Below are 18,060 nucleotides of genomic sequence, written 5' to 3'. Positions count from 1 at the left end.
CCATTGTAATATACCTCCACTGATTCCTGCTGTTTTTATGTTCAGTACCAGCTTCTCAAGAGGAACTGTATAAAGGCCTTACTGAAATCCAGATATACAACATCCACAGCCTTACCCTTATCAAGCTGCCACATTTCACCCACAAATATACAGTCAACTCACTTTACAGTCTATTCTGTAAAGCGCTTTGAGATGTCTAGAAGATGTGAAAAGCGCTGTATCAAATGCAAGGATTATTATATTATAAGCTCCCTTGTCACACCGTCAAAAAAAAACAGTAAATTAGAATGACAAGACCTTCCCTTCATTAACCCATATTGGCTATCATTTATGATTTTATTTCTGTCCTGATGCCCCATATCCTTCAGATCTATCCTTAATAAGAGTATCCATAATTTTACCCACAATGGATGTCACACTTACTGGTCTGTAATTTCCTGGGTCATTTTTGTTACCTTTCTTAAAAATAGGAGTAACATTTGCCTTTTTTCAGTCTCCCGGCACCTCTCTAGTATTCAGTGATTTTTGAAAGATTTGTGCCAGAGTTTCTGCGACTTCCTTCCTTAGTTCCTTAAGGATCCTTAGATGCAATTTATCTGGTCCTTGAGATTTATTTACCTTAAGCTTACACAGCTGTTTGGCAAACATGCTGGTAGTGATATGAATAGTATTGCAACTTTTCTCTGCGACATCCTGAGTTCTCTTTTCAGATCAGATAGGTTACCCATCTCCTCCTTGGCAAAGGCTGATGCAAAAACTTATTTAGCACTATTACAACCTGTGCAGCATTATTTATCATGTTGTCTCCCAAACCCAGCTTCAGTGGTCCGATTCCATTGTTTGTTTTTCTTCTACTCTTAATGTAACTAAAAAACATTTTGTTAGTATCCTTCACATCTCTTCCCGTGTTTCAAAGCTTTTCTTTGCTATTCTGATGTCTTTTTTGCACTCCTGGCATGCCTTCCGGTATTAAGTCTGACTTATTTCTGTGCAATTTTCCTTCATGCCCTTAAATGCTTTTTTTTCCTCTTGATGATTTGCTTTATAGCCCTGTCCAACTAGGCAGGAGTGCCTTTAAGCTTAGTACCTTTGCTTTGCATGGGTACACATTGTTACATTGCCTTCATAATCACCTCCTTGAAGGAATTCCATAGGTCCTCCACTCCCATTGCCATATCTAAATCTGCCAGGCTAACTCCAACTTGATTTCTCAAGCGCACAAAGTCTGTCCTCTTGAAATTTGGCAGTTTTGTTTGGTTTTTATAACCTCACCAACACTTGTGATGTCAAATGTGACAGCATTGTGATCGCTGTTGCGTAATGCTTCTCCTACCTTTATGCTGGTTGTTCCTGTTGCTCATTATCAAATCCAAGATGTTATCTTGTTGGCTCTTTTACAAAGTGAGTTATAAAACAGTCTTCCTTTACAACAACAACAACTTGGATTTATATAGCACCCTCCACGCCGGACGGCGTCTCAGAGCGCTTTACAGTTTAGGATCCTGGGACCGAGCCAGGAGGAGGGGAAGGTGACCAAAGGCGTGGTCGAAAAGAAGGTCTTCAGCAGAGACCTGAAATTGGGAAGGGAGGGGACGAGACGTAGGGAGTGAGGAAGGCAGTTCCAGAGCCTCGGGGCATAGTGGCTGAAGGCACGGCTGCCGAGGGTGGAGCGGAGGACTTGGCGGACAAGGAGGAGGCCAGACCCGGAGGAACGAAGGCAACGAGTACTGTACTGAGTAGAGAGGAGGTCAGAGAGGTCGGGGGGTGCAGAGGAGTGCAGAGACTTGAATACAAAGGTGAGGATCTTGAAATTGATCCTCTCTGGGATAGGGAGCCAGTGCAGGGACTGGGGTAATCGGGGAGCGGAGTTTCATGCAGGTGAGAATGCGGGCGGCAGATTTCTGAATGAGTTGGATTTTATGGATGGTAGTGGATGGGAGACCAGTGAGGAGGGCATGAGAATAGTCCAGTCGGGAGGTGACAAAGGCATGGACCAGAGTTTCAGCGGCTTTTGGGGAGAGGGATTGGCTCATCCAGCCCCTGAGATCTGACAGGCAGCTGACAGAACATATACGCAATTGGGTAACCAGAAGAACCCAGAGGGTGGTGGTATAGGAAATGTCATCAGACTGGGAAAATGTTACCAGTGGAGTTCCCCAAGGGTCTGTTTTGGGACCTCTTTTGTTTAATATTTTTATAACTTAGGAGTTGCAAGCACAGTGGCTAAGCTTGCAGATGACACCAAGCTAATGAAGGTGGTAGATTGTGAAGCTGAACAAGATAGGTTACAGGAGTATTTGAACACAATTGGGAATTGGGCAGATCGTTGACAGATGAAATTCAATGTGGAGAAATGTAAAGTAGTTTACATGGGGACAAAAAATCCTGGAAGGGACTATTATTTGAACGAAAGGAAAATAACATGTATGGAAAATGAAAAGGACCTTTTAAGACCTGGGTCTCCTGATTGAAGCTCTCCCAACAATCTGTGTCAGTGAGTAAAGCAAACCAGATGTTGGGATGCCTCAAAAGATCAATAGCAAGCCGAAGTAGTGGAGTAATTTTGCCATTGTATAAATCATTGGTGAGATCGTACTGAGAGTACTGTGTACAGTTCTGGTCACTGCAGTACAAAAAGGATATTGGAGAAATCGAGAAGATACAAAGAAGGGCAACCAAAATGATTGAGGAAATGGAAGGACTGGACTATGAGGAACGACTGAGTAAATTGGGCATGTTCACGCTGGAAAAGAGAAGATTGAGAGGCAACATAATTGCTGTCTTTAAGATTCTAAAGGGGTAAAACAATGTAGATCATGACAGGCTGCTTCAACTTGTCCAGAAGAACAAAAACAGAGGACATGGCCTGCGATTGAAGGAGGGTAAATTCAGAACAAATTTGAAATTTTAAAAGCCAGAGAAACATCTCTCAAAAAGCCGGGCGGGGCAGGAGGGTTATTGGTGAGAGTGGGAATTCGGTGCAAAGGGGGAAAGAGGTACATAATTATAAAATATATAATAGTTATATTAAAATAAAATAAAACCTGTCTGCGAATATGGGAGGGCAGCTGAAACCAGTTGCATGCACAATGTGTGCTATGTTGGAACTCCAGGATGCTTTGTGTGTTTCTGAGCTCGAGGAGAGGCTGGTGTCATTGCATACGAGAAGCTGAAGCGGTTCATGGAGCGAACGTTTCAAGAGGTGGTCACCCCACAGCCATAAAGAGTTCAGAAGAAGAGTGAGTGGGTGCCCACCCGGCATGGTAGGAAGAGCAGTGCAGAAATCCCCTGAGAGTGTGGCACTCACAAACCGGTTCTCTGTAATGAATACTGGTCAGGGTGATGACACCTCTGGGGAGGGGAGTCAAAAACAAATGGATGCACAGGGGAACCCAGGGAAGATGTCAATGCAATTGTCATTGGGGACACAATGGTGAAAGGAGTAGACAGGCGTTTCTGCAGCAAAGATGTGACTCGCATGGTATGCTGCCTCCCTGGTGCCAGAGTTGAAGACATCATAGAATGGGTGCAAAACTTTTTACAGGGGGAAGGGGAACATCCAGAAGTTATGATCCATGTTGGGATCCATGACAAAGGGGAAAAAAGGGCTGAGATCCTACAGGGAGAGTATCAGAAGCTGAAGAAAAAGTTAAAGTGTAGGACCTCAACAGTGGTGATCTCTGGATTACTCCCAGTGCAAGTGAGTATCAAAACAGCACGATCAAACACATGAATGGGAAGGGCTTAACTAATTTTGAAAGGGAAGGGAATCAGGATATAGCATTAGAGAGGACAAACAAGTTACATAGAGGGCTGGGAGAGACGAATAGCAATGTAATAAGGAGTAATCCAGAAAAAGGAGGGAGTAGAACAGGGAGAAATGCAGAACAGACTATATCGGTCTCGGAGAGCATGTGCGTAAATGCATGGTGTGTGACAAATAATTGGTGAGCTGCGGCTCAAGTTGCCACATGGGGTTATGATGTAGTGGCAATAATGGAGACTTGGCTCAAACAAGGGCAGGAATGGGAGCTGAATATTCCTGGCTACAATGTATTCAGGAGGGATAGGGAACAAAAAAATGAGGATGGGGTGGCAATATTGATTAAAAACACGGTTACGGCCCTGGAAAGGGACGATGTGCTAGAGGATCCAAAAAACAGAATCTATTTGGTTAGAATTAAGGAGCAGAAAAGGAGCTGTTACTCTGTTAGGTGTATACTATAGACCACCAAATAGTGGGAAGGAGATAGACGAGCAAATCTGCAAGGAGATTTCAGAAAGTTGCAAAACCATTAGAGTAGTGATAATGGGTGACTTCAACTATCCTAACATAGACTGGCAAAATAACTGTATAATGGGCAAGGAGGGGGAAGGATTCCTGAAATATGTGCAGGATAACTTTCTGGATCAGTATGTTTCCAGTCCAACAAGGAAGGAAGCAGTGCTGGATCTAGTTCTGGGGAATGAAGTGGAGCAAGTGAAGCAAGTTTCAGTAGGAGAGCATCTGGACAACAGTGATCATTAGGTTTAGAGTACTTATGGAAAGGGACAAGGAACAATCAAAGGTGAAGATACTCAACTGGAAGAGAGCTAATTTCAGTGAGTTAAAATGACCAAGGTGGACTGGAAAGAAAGATTGGCAGGTAAAACAGCTAATGAGCAATAGAAAACCTTCAAGGAGGAGATAGTTTGGAGACAGAACAAATACATTCCCACAAAGTGGGAAAGGTAGGGCATCGAAACCTCCTTGGATGAATAAGGAAATTGGGATTTAAAATAAAACAGAAGGAGGCTTATGGTAAATGTTGGTTCCATAATACAGAAGATAATCAAAAAGAATATAGAAAGTACAGAGGAGAACTGAAAAAGGAAATAAAGGGGGCAAAGAGATTGTATGAGGAAAGATTAGCAGGTCACATAAAAGGGAATCCTAAGGTATTTTGTAAGCATATAAAGAATGAAAGGTTAGTCAAAGGTAAGGTGGGTCCAATTAGGGACCAAAGAGGAAATCTTTTTGTGGAGGCAGAGGGTATGGCTAACGTACTGAATGAATACTTTGCATCTGTCTTCACAAAAGAAGAGGATTCAGCCAATGCCAAGGTTTCGGAGGAGAGGGTAGAGAAATTGGATAAGATATGAATAAACCGAGAGGAGTATTAAAACGGTTGTCGGTGATCAAGGTAGATAAGTCACCCAGTCCAGACAGGATGCATCCTAGGTTACTGAAGGAGGAAAGGGTGGAAATAACAGAGGCTGTGGCCACAATCTTTCAATCCTCCTTGGACTGAGTGGTGCTAGAGGACTGGAGCGTTGCAAATGTTACTCCCCTGTACAAAAAGGGGCAGAAGGATAAACTGGGGAAATACACGCCAGTCAGCCCAACAACAGTAGTGGGGAAACCTCTAGAGACTATAACCTGGGAAAAAATACATTTCACTTAGAAAAATATGGGTTAATAAAGGACAACCAACATGGATTTGTTAAAGGCAAATCGTGTCTAACAAACTTGATAGAGTTTTTTGATGAAGTAATGGAGAGGGTGGATGAAGGCAATGCAGTTGATGTAGTTTATATAGATTTTCAAAAGGTGTTTGATAAAGTGCCACATAAGAGGCTTGTAAGCAAAATAAAAACCTGCGGTATTAAAGGGACAGTGGCAGAATGGATACAGAACTGGCTGGGAGACAGAAAGCAGAGAGTAGTGGTGAACGGTTGTTTTTCTGACTGGAGGGAAGTGTGCAGTGGTGTCCCCCAGGGGTTAGTATTAGGACCACTGCTGTTTTTGATCTATATAAGTGACCTGGACTTGGGAATAGGGAGTACAATTTCCAAGTTTGCAGATGATACTAAGCTAGGAAAAGTAGTAAACATTGAGGAGGATAGTAGCAGACTGCAAATGGACATAGACATTCTGGTAAAATGGGCAGACACGTGGCAGATGAAGTTTAACGTGGAGAAATGTGATGTATTTTGAGAGGAAGAACGAGGAAAGGCAATATAAGCTTAGATGGTAGAATCTTAAAGGGGGTGAAGGAACAGAGGGACCTGGGGGTTCACATAAGTAAATATTTGAAGGTGGCAGGACAGGTGGATAAAGCTGTTTAAAAAAATGCATATGGGATACCAGGCTTTATAAATATGGGCATAGAATACAAAAGTCAGGAAGTTATGATGAACCTTTATAAAACACTGGACAGGCCTCAGCTCGAGACTGTGTTCAGTTTGGGGCACCAGACTTTAAGAAGGATGTCAAGGCATTGGAGAGAGTGCAAAGGAGATTGACCAGGATGGTACCAGGAATGAGGGACTTCAGTTATCAGGAGAGGCGAGAGAAGCTATGATTATTCTCCTTGGACAAGAGAACATTAAGAGGAGACTTAATAGAAGTTTTCAAAATTATGAGGGGATTCGATAGGTGAACAAGGAGAAACTATTTCCACTGGCAGGTGGGTTGTTAACCTGAAGGCACCAATTTAAAATAGTTGTTAAAAGAAACAAAGGTGAGGAGAAATTTTTTCAACAGCGAATTGTTGGGATCAGGAATGCATTTGCCTGAAAGGATGGTGCTAGCCGATTCGATAACAGATTTTAAGAGAGAAGTAGATAATTATTTGGAGAGGACAAGTTTGCAGGGCTATGGGGAGAGAACGGGGTAATGGGATTGAATTGGATAGCTCTTTTTAAAGAGCCAGCAGAGACATGCTGGGACAAATTGCCTCCTTCTATACTGTATAATTCTATCATTCTATGATCATTCAAGCCTATTCCACCATTTTATTAGATCATGGTAGATCTTTGAATCCATTGTTTCTGCCTTTATTCCGCATCCCTTATTACCCTTACTTTTTAAGTACCAGATATCGCTCTTTTAAACCAATATTCAAATGTTTTCTATTGCAGAACAAATACTGTTGATATTTTGCTATTTGCTTACAAAATACACAGTGACAGTCAATCATGCATTGATTCATTTTGTTGACATGATAAAGCGCTATATCAAATGCAAGATTTGTTATCATTGGTAGCTGTTCCTCCATTATCCTTAGATAACAGCTAAATAAATGTTTTCAGACACAGCTGCTGGTACATTATTATGCTAAAGGTTTCTCCTCTAGCCTACTAAAAATAAATGTTAACAATGACACAGCGTAATTGGCAAACTGATGCTATGGAACAATCCAACTCGGTTTTAGATGGAGAAGGACAATAATCGATGAATTATATTTGGAGTGGAAATTCTTCTCGTTATTGCTTCCCCTCCCCTGATCCTTGTAGATTTGCACCAGGGAATGTTACTTTAGATAAAGACACGGGCAAAAGCAATGAAGAATTGGAGGAGTATATGCAATACTTATTAAACTAAATTACTGTGAGGGAAAAGAAAAATGTGCAATTTTTTTACTTATTTATCAATAGCATATGTAAGATTTTAGTGAAGGTAACTACAACAACAACAACAAGATTCCATTTATTGAGCGCCTTTCACGTCGGAAGGACGTCCCAAGGCGCTGTACAGTTGGGTCAGGACCCGAGCAGGGGGGAAATGGTCAGGGTGAGGGGAGGGAAGGGAGGGAGCGAGGAGGGGGGAAATGGTCAGGGTAAGGAGAGGGAAGGGAGGGAGCGAGGAGGGGGGAAATGGTCAGGGTAAGGAGAGGGAAGGGAGGGAGCGAGGAGGGGTAGAGAGTTGAGAGGGGAGCTGAAGGCACGGTCAAAGAGAAAGGTCTTGAGACCGGCCTTGAAGGAGGAAAGGGAGGAGGCAAGGCGAAGGCACTGGGGGATAGAGTTCCAGAGCTAACTACTTTAGCTTGAGGTTCAAAATGTGCATTATGATTTAATATTTTCTATGCAATGCAGTAAAAGTGTTGTCGCCAGTATCACTTCCCTCCTCTTAACAACTGTTCAATTCCTCATCATGTATAAAGTGCCTTCAACACTTAGCTTTATTCAGCCTCCTGCATACTGCCTGAAAGGGTAGTGGAAACAGACTCAATAACAACTTTCAAAAAGGAAATGGATTGGTACTTGAAAAGGAAAAATTTGCAAGTATATGGGGAAAGAGCGGGGGAATGGGACTACTTGGGTAGCTCTTTCAAAGAACTGGCACAGGCATGATGGGCTGAATTGCCTCCTTCTGTGCTGTAATATTCCATGATTCTTTGATTCTAGAGTTCCTGGCGGAACGTTCATTCGCACAAAGCAGCACTCTTTTTGACCCTTGGGTCCTGTTATGATTAATATTTTGAAGTGGAGGATGACATGACTTGTGCTAGTTGCAACAGAGAAATTATTTCCTTCACATAGACATGTACTTGTATCAATTTTCAATGTCCCTGTTAATATACTAATAACTAATAATAATCCTTGCATTTTAAATACCACATATATTATCAAAAGGTCTCAAAGTGCTTCACACAGAATTGCTGTACAGTATAGGGATGGAACTGTGTATTTTTAGGCAGCCAATTTAACTCACAATAAGGGTCCTACAATTTCTTTGAAGAACTGTTTGCAAGAAAAAAGTCCTTTCTATTTTCAAAATCCACATGTTTTCTTCAGAATGATAACTCATCATAGGGACACTGATTCCTGACCTCAAACAACACTGTGAGTGGGTAGAGAGATGCTGAACAATATGTTCTCAAGCAGAGAGCATTTGGTTTCAATCGCAATTCTCTCAATTCTGAGATGATTGCCAAACTTTCATAAAAAGCAGTGAGCTCTTCGACAGTATTCACCCCTAAATGTAAACCTATGTTATGTAAAGCGCAATGTACTAGGTGGCCTCTGTGTAGATTCTTCTTTGTGATGTGCAAGTTCTCTCTCTATGTGAAACTTCACTATGTGAGAATTAACATGACGACCGGTAATCCCAATGCTTTATAGTGCAAAAATGGGATGCTTCAATCAGTGTCTTTCACACTAGACAGAGACTTGAGAAGCACTTTTTAGAAAACACATTGTTTACTTTTTTGGTCCTAACAACCCTATGCCTCACATATACTGTCCAATAATACAACAAACCAGCATGGTCCAACAGGCGGCACTCAGACCACCAGCTGATTTTGAGGATGATTTTACGCAGCCCACAAACAATTTCAGACTTAACAAGTTTTATCTCCTGGCTGCGCCTTTCTCTCATGGTGGGTCTGCGGCCTGCGGGAGCATGAGGTCATGCCGAGAGTGACAGGAAGAGGGGCAGAGCCAGAGGACTCCTCCAGCTCTGCCACTCCCCAGTCAGAATCCGCCCTAATCTAGCCTTGTGTATTGTGTAACCTAGGGAGACACCGTGAGAATCTAGGCCCAGCAGGATGTGAGTCTCGGTAGGAAATGGAAGAGAGAAGTGGAAAATAGAGGATTTCAAAATAAGTCGGAAATTGATTATTGTTTTTTGAAAATAGTGAAAAACCTCAATGCCTTGTTTGCTTGGAAGTAATAGCTGTGTTGAAGAAGTTGCAACACACTACACAAGATAAAATACAACAAATATATTATACTCTCATCAAAGACTGAAAAAGCAAACGTCAATAGCACGTTTTCACAAAATCTGCAACACTTCAAACTGCAAGTCTGATTGCATCTTACTAGGTCTGTCTGCAGCTAGCAAAGTTTAAGAAGTCATTTAGAGATGGTGAAATGGTAAAAATTGTGCAGTCAAAATGGCTCATGCATTTGGTGATGTAAAAATGGCCAATAATTTTAAAAGTGCAGCACTGAAGTGGTTGCACACTGCAACTCACCAAACCAGTAAGGAACCTAGGTGTCTTGTTTGACCCTCAACTGTCTTTTCTTCCCCATGACCCGCTCTGCCTTCCCTCACCTCCGTAACACCGCCCGACTCCGCCATTACCTCACCCCTCAGGCCACTGAAACTCTTGCTCATGCCTTTATCACCTCCAGGCTCGACTATGCAAATGCCCTGCTTGTTGGCCTTCCCAACTCCTCACTCCACAGGCTGCAGATATACCATAACTCTGCAGCCCATGCCCTCTCCCGCAACAAACTCTGTGACCCCCATCTTCCCCACTCTCGCCCGACTCCATTGGCCATCAGAGGATCCAGTTCAAGAACCTTGGTCCTCACCTACAAAGCTCTCTATGGCCTCGCCCCACCCTATCTCTGCGACCTACCAACCTGTCCGCTCACTCCGCTCAGCCAGCTCTGGTCTGCTCCACGTCCCCTGCCCCACCTGCCCCACCATTGTCAAGAGAACCTTCAGCCACTCTGCCCCCAATCTCTGGAATTCCATCCCCCAATCACTACTTAGCCTTCTTCGAGTCCCGCTTCAAAACCCTTCTCTTCGACCAAGCCATCGGTCACTCCCCTTCCCCTCCCTTCTCCCTCCCTGAACCAGCTCTGGTCTGAAATCCTGTACACTATCCACCGCCTGGGGACGTCCTCCTGATGTGAAAGGAGCAATACAAATGTAATCTTGTTGTTGTTGTTGTCTCACCAAACTGTGGCCAGGAGAATAAGTGACATGAACGATCATGTGAATACAAAGCTCAGGACAACCGTTGAAAAATTTAAATTCTTCTCATTAGTTCAAGACAAAAGGACTGACGTTACTGATATCAGTCAGCTATTAATTTTCCTCAGAACCATTGATGAAAATGTTGTTGTTCATGAAGAATAACTGTTAAAAAATCCTCTCATTTGATAAAGCGCCTTATCATGTCTTTGAGACGTCTCAAAGCGCTTCACAGAATATTGAATACTGAATACTGTAAAGTGAATTGACTGTATACTTTGTGGGAGAAATGTGGCAGCCAAATTGTGCACAGCAGTGTCTCACAAACAGTCATGGATTGAGTGACCACGTTAGTCCTGTAGCTCAGTGGTTAGAGCACTCGCTTTGCAAGTGAGAGACCTGAGTTCAATTCCAGGCAGAGGGCGAAACCTTGGGCAAGTTTCCTTACTCCACACAGAGCCTAATAATAATCCCTCAAAAAAAACAATAATAAATTGGTCATTTTCAATCGACATTGCTGTGCGCAATTGGTTGCCGCGTTCGCCCACAAATATACAGTCAATTCACTTTACAGTGTGTTCTGCGAAGCGCTTTGGGACGTCCTCCCGACGTGAAAAGCGCTATATCAAATGCAAGGATTATTATTATTATTATTATTTACTTTGAAGGAATTATTATTATTATTACCCCCGGAAATTAATTAATTAGTTAATTCTGAAAACTGCTAAAAAGGATATTTACAAGGTTCTTACTTCAACTGTCAGTAGATATGACAGATTTCAGAAGTGTTCCTGCATCGCGACGGATGGTGCAAAATCAATAACTGGCTGTAAAAATGTTTTGGTAGGTTTGCATCATACACCAAGAGTTTCTTTACAAAAAAAAGTGAAAATGAGTGATGTGATGACTAGTGTGATCAAAGTGATCAATATTATCTGTGGAGTAATATCATGACTTACCTCTTTATTCAGAAATGCGTTGGCTGAGTGCGCGTAGTGCCTTGTGCAGTTTTTTGCACTTAGGAAGGAGGTACTTTAATTTCGCAAAGAACATGTAAAGAGCAACACCGCGCAGTTTGAAGGGGAATTGGAAAATCCAACTTACTTATGTTCATTGGCTTTCTTAAAGTTAATAATAAGCCATCTCAACATTCTCAATCGTCAACAAGGTAGAAATCAGAATGTTTCGCACCTTATGGGGGATAAATAATATAAATAATCCTTGCATTTGATATAGCGCTTTTCACATTTTCTAGATGTCTCAAAGCGCTTCACAGAATATACTGTGAAGTGAATTGACTGTATATTTGTGGGCATAAAGTGGCAGCCAATTGCGCACAGCAGTGCATTTTCCATCATGCATGGAACTTGCAACTGAGCTTGATGAGGCTGATTTTCGCAGCTTTTCATAAATCAACAATCCAACGAAGGTGTTGATTGAGCAGCAACCAAAAGATCTTCAGATGGAGATGTGTGAACGGCAGGGTGACCCTTTGTTCCTCAAGGAGGAATGAGATACACAAAAACTTCTGGAAAAGTATTCCTAAGGAATGTTTTCCTAAATTAAATGACTTTGCACTGAAGATTATTATTATATTATTATTATTATTTGCACTGAAGATGTGCAAGCACATACATTTGTGAAAGCATATTTTCTGCAATTAAACACAGAAAATATGGTGGAACCCATCAACATCCTGGCAGGGCAAAACCTTGGGCAAGTTTCCTTACTCCACATGCCTGATAATAATCCTTCAAGAAATAAAATAAAATAATAATTTGGTCACCGAATGCATGACTGTTTGTGGGACACTGCTGTGCGCAAATAAGTCCAAACATCGCAATAGACTTGACAGTGATAACCTTGGATGCTGTCTCTGACTTGCCACGACTGAATTTGAAGTTGACATTGGAGCTCTAAGACAAGAGAAATATTTTCCACAGTGTTCACATTGAGACATTTAATGGTCTTCTAAGTGTCAGGGAAATGTATGTTGAGTGAAATAATTTTATTATATGCAGATTTAGTGGGGATTGTATGACTTTTTGTATATTGATATTATTTTGAGTTATCATATATTCAAAATAATCTCTACTCAAAAGCATATTGTGTTCCTTTGTTAGTTTTGCAATTATGGATTAATCTGTTTGGGTTTTGTTGAGCATTCTCTGTTGAGGCCTCCACATGCTGAGTTGATATCTTGTGTTTTGACTTGAATACATTAAAACATTTGTTGCGTTTATTTCCATTTGAGATATCATTATTAAGTAATACAGTCACCTAAATTAAAACATAGGATTTCTATATGACTATTTATGTTTTGGGAAGAAAAAAATATATTGCTTATGCAGTCTGCTTATGCAGTCTCTCACATGCAAAATCTGACCCTCAACACCAAAAAGTTTAGCCACATACAATAAATGGTTGCAATATTAAAAAATAGAAAAACCCTGACACCATAACTGTGACACTAGCAGCTTTATCTAAAGTTAGTAAACAAAGAAAAAACAATCTTGACCTGGACACAAGGCTCTCAGGTCAGGCACCTGACACTAAAAGCGATGAGCAACCCTGAGTCTAATGAGCCCTCTCCTTTTATGCATTTTTAACTCCTATATAAAAAAAACCTTGCATTTGATATAGCGCTTTTCATGTCTTCGAGACATCTCAAAGTGCTTCACAGAATATACTGTAAAGTGAATTGATTGTATATTTTGTGGGCAAAATGCGGCAGCCAATTGCGCACAGCAGTGTCCCACAAACAATCATGGATTGAGTGACCAAATTTTTTTTTAAGGATTATTATCCCCGGAAAAGCGATCCACCAATCAACTAACAACCGGATTCCTACTTACTGCTAGGTAAACAGAGGAGTGGAGTAAGGAAACTTTCCCAACATTTCGCCCTGCCAGGGAATCAAACCCAGGTCTCTCGCTTGCGAGACGAGTGCTCTAACTGCTGAGCTACAGGACTCCACCCCCTTCTGATGCATATTTGGGTCCAAGTGACCTTTTCATGGTATCTCTCGATACCTTTTCCCAACAATTTTGTTGCAAAACTCACCCAGGTCATAGACTTCGTGTTTTCAAGGCAGTAGGCATTAAATTATATTTTCGGTCGCTAGACCATAATCTTGGTTAAAGCAAAGGGGGTTTATTTTAACACAAACTCTCTATACGCAGACTATCTACAGCAAATATCATTAGTACGAGGTATAGCATTAATAAAACCAAGGTGTCTGTGACACCTCCCAGGACTTTGCAGCCCTCTCAGCTGATCCTTTACTGTACTACATCCATGTGCAAAGTCCAAGAATTTTCAATGGATTATGTTAGCTATTAAAAGAGCACTTTGTGCAATCAACTCTTTAATAAGTTAGGTAAGTTGGATATGATTTGTAACAGTATGCAACCAAACACTCTGCTAATTCTTTTTTAAAAAATCCTATTTTTATATGAATCCCTGAATTTACTTGTTCTTGTGTTTATAAATCAGTGTGTGTATTGATCTGTGTATTTATAAATCCATGCCTACATAAAGCATTGGGTGATATTCTGTTCTGTGTGCTTCATATAATAAATTTATTACTGAGGGCTAAGCTATATTCTGCTCCATTTGGTAAGTTTTCAAATTTGTATTTGGATTGCAATTTAAACTTAAAAATAACATTACAATAAGAGTTAAAATTTAATTATACAGTTAAAATTCTAGTCCAGTTAATAATAATCACATAGTGATAAACAGATGAAACTTAACAAATTGAGAAGAATGGTGTTCAACACCATTGGCTTTTAAGAGAGAACTGGACAGGTATCTGGGGAAGACAGGTTTGCAGGGTTATGGGGAGAAAGCTGGTGATTGGGGTTAGTGAAAGTGACGCTCTGTCAAAGAGCCGGCACAAACTTGATGGGCCGAATGGCCTCCTTCTGTGCCGTAACATTCTATGATTCTATGATAACACTCAGCAACAAGCTCACTATATTGAAGCAGAATAATTCCTAGTGTATTTTTAACCCGGGGTGTACATAGCCATGTTTATAAATCTGCTTGTGCAATACTCTGGATTGACCCTGAGTGTATATATACAAGCTCAGGTTTTAGTTCTGGTAGTTCGTCAAATATTCAGGACCAAAAATCTATTTGATTTTGAGACACAGTAGAAAACTTTTATCACTTAATTGACAACTGTTTGCGGGACACTGGTGTGCTGAATTGGCTGCTGCGTTTTGCCCACAAAATACAGTCAATTCACTTTACAGTATATTCTGTGAAGCGCTTTGAGATGATGTAATAAGGTACTTTAATATTCATTGATGCACACTCCACCTTACTTAGCCAGTCAGAAACCTAGGCATCTTGTTTGACTCTCAATTGCCCTTTCTCCCCGAGATCCATGCCATGACCCGATCTGCCTTCCCCCACCTCCGTAATATCTCCCGGCTCTGCCACTGCCCCATCCCTCAGGCCGCCAAAACCCTCATTCACGCATTGATCACATCCAGGCTCGACTATGCCTTCTCTTCGGCATCCCCAATTCTTCCCTCCACAGGCTGCAAATCATCTACAACTCTGCAACTCATGTCCTCTCCCAGACCAAGCTCTGTGAACCCATTACCCCCACTCTCACCCGGCTCCATGGCTGCCGATCCCTCAGAGGATAGAGTTCAAAATCCACATTCTCGCCTTCACAGCCTTGCACCTTCCTACATCTGTGACCTGCTAACCCCTTATCAACCTATCCAGTCCTACTGCTCAGCAGGCTCCAGAGTACTCCACAACCCTCACCCGGCCCGCCCCACAGTCAGCGGTCGGTCCTTCAGCCGCTCCACCCCCACCCTTTGGAACTCTATCCACATTTCCTTCGCCTTGCTCCCTCCCTTGCCTCCTTCAGCAACAAAAACAACTTGCATTTAAATAGCGCCCTTCATGCGGGGTAGTCCCATTGTCACAACAACAACAAGATTCCATTTATAAAGCGCTTTCACGTCAGGAGGACGTCCCAAGGCGCTGCACAGTTGGGTCATGACCCGAGCAGGGGGGAAATGGTCAGGGTGAGGGGAGGGAGGGAGCGAGGAGGGGGGAAATGGTCAGGGTGAGGGGAGGGAGGGAGCGAGGAGGGGGAAATGGTCAGGGTGAGGGGAGGGAAGGGAGGGAGCGAGGAGGGGGAAGAGAGTCGAGAGGGGAGCTGAAGGCTCGGTCAAAGAGAAAGGTTTTGAGACCGGCCTTGAAGGAGGAAAGGGAGGAAGCGGCGAAGGCACTGGGGGATGGAGTTCCAGAGCCTCGGGGCTGAGAGGCTGAAGGCCCGACCACCGATGGTAGGGCGATTGGGGCGGGGGACGTGGAGTAGACCGGAGCCGGAGGAACGGAGGGTACGGGCAGGTAGGTAGGGGGATAGTAGGTTGGAGAGGTAGGAGGGAGCGAGGCCATGAATGGCCTTGTAGGTGAGGATGAGGATCTTGAAATCAATCCTCTGGGGGATGGGGAGCCAGTGGAGGCGAGCGAGGGTGGGAGTGATGTGGTCCTGAAGCCTGGTGCGGGACAGTACACGAGCTGCAGAGTTCTGAATGACCTGCAGCTTGTGGAGGGAGGTGGCGGGAAGGCCGGCGAGGAGAGAGTTCCCATAGTCCAGCCTTGAGGTGACAAAGGGGGGAACCAGGGTTTCAGCAGCGTGAGGGGAGAGGTAATGCCGTAGTCTGGCGATGTTCCGGTGGTGATGGAAGGCGGTGCCAGTTGTGGTGCGGATGTGAGGGAGAAAGGACAGCTCAGGGTCAAACAAAACGCCGAGGTTCCTGACCGGCTTTGAGAGGTGGAGAGTGCAGCCTTGGATGCTGATGGTGTCGGCGCCTGAGGTGCGGAGGCGCTGACGTGAGCCAATCAGGAGGGCCTCGGTTTTTCGCACGTTGAGCTGAAGAAAGTTGTCTCTCGTCCAGGACTCGATGTCGGACAGGCAGCTGTCAGGACATCGGTGGTCGTGGAGTTGAGAGTAGAGGAGGAAAGGTAGAGTTGGGTGTCATCCGCAAACATGTGGAAGTTAACTCCATGTCTGCGGATGATGTCACCAAAGGGGAGCATATAGAGGGTGAAGAGGAGGGGACCGAGCACAGAGCCCTGAGGGACACCACATGAGACAGTACGGGGGGTGGAGGAGAAGCCATTCGTCGAGACAAAGTGAAGACGGTGAGAAAGGTACGACCTAAACCACTCAAGGACAGTGCCTTGAAGGTTGAGGTAGGAGGACAAGCGGTGGAGTAGGATAGCGTGGTCGACCGTATCGAATGCTGCCGATAGGTCGAGGAGGACGAGGAGGCAGAGGGAGCCCTGGTCACAGATGGTCAGGATATCATTGGTGACCTTGACCAGGGCAGTTTCTGTGCTATGGGCAGCACGGAAACCCGACTGAAGGGGTTCGAAAAGTGAATGGGTGGAAAGGAAAAAGCTGCGATGCATCAAGGGAGGGTTTTTTCAGGGTGGGCGTGATGGTGGCAGTTTTTAAGGGAATGGGGACAGAGCCAGAGGAGACGGACAGGTTGATGATGTCGGTGATATGTGGGGCAAGAAAGTGGAGCTGGGAGATAAGGAGTGGAGTGGGGATGGGGTCAAGGGAGCAGTGGTTGGTTTTAGGGATAGGATGAGTTTCGTGACAGAGGGTGGGGAAACGGGTACAAAAGTGAGTAGGGGAGGATGGGTAGCAGTCGGAGTGTGGGAGTGAGGGGGTGGGGGATTGGTGGATGTTGGAGGGGAAGTGACCGCGGAGCGAATTCCCTTGATCTTGGATTCAAGGAAATCCAGCATCTCCTCGCAGTGAAGGTGGGAGGAGATGACCTGCGCGGGGTGGCTGGGGGGACGGAGGAGTCGGGTTGTGGTGGAAAACAGTAGCCTGGGGTTGTTATTCGCCTCCAGGATTATCCTGGAGTAGAAGGACGACTTGGCCGAGGCTAGAATGGAGCGGTAAATTTTGAGGAGATCCAGCCAGATTTGTCGGTGGACCGTTAGGCCAGATTTGACACAGGTCACAGTGGCGGTGTCTGACAACGATCCAAGGGGAGAGGGAGCAGAGAGGTGACCATAAGCACAATAAAAAAGGAAGGTCTTTAAATTAAATTTGAAGGGTGGAGAGGGAGGGGGAGAGACGGAGGGATTGAGGGAGAGAGTTTTCGGGCATAACATCCAGGCTTGACTATTCAAATTACTTGCTTGTTGGCCTCCCCAACTCCTCCCTCCATAGGCTGCAGATCATTCAGAACTCGTGTCCTCCCCCACACCAGGCTCCGTAACCCTATCACCCTCATTCTTGCCCGACTCCACTGGCTTTCCATCATACAAAGGATACAGTTCAAGATCCTGTTCCTCACTTTCAAAGCCTTCCTTGGCCATGCTCCCCCCTACCTCTGCGACCTACTAGGCCCCTACTATACGGCCCGCTCCCTCCGCTCAGCGGGCTCCGGCCTGCTTCCCGCCCCCCACCTCACACGACCCACGATTCGAGGGCGGGCCTTCTAACTCCACCCTCCAGAACTGCATCCCGCAGGCCCTCCTCCTCGCCCCCTCCCTTACGTCCTTCAAGACCCATCTCAAGACCCTCTTCTTTG

The sequence above is a fragment of the Callorhinchus milii genome, unplaced genomic scaffold, assembly GCF_018977255.1.
Source record: "Callorhinchus milii isolate IMCB2004 unplaced genomic scaffold, IMCB_Cmil_1.0 Scaffold13, whole genome shotgun sequence".
Taxonomy (NCBI): Eukaryota; Metazoa; Chordata; class Chondrichthyes; order Chimaeriformes; family Callorhinchidae; genus Callorhinchus; species Callorhinchus milii.
The sequence above is the reverse complement of the archived record's forward strand: the minus strand, read 5'-3'. Positions refer to the sequence as shown.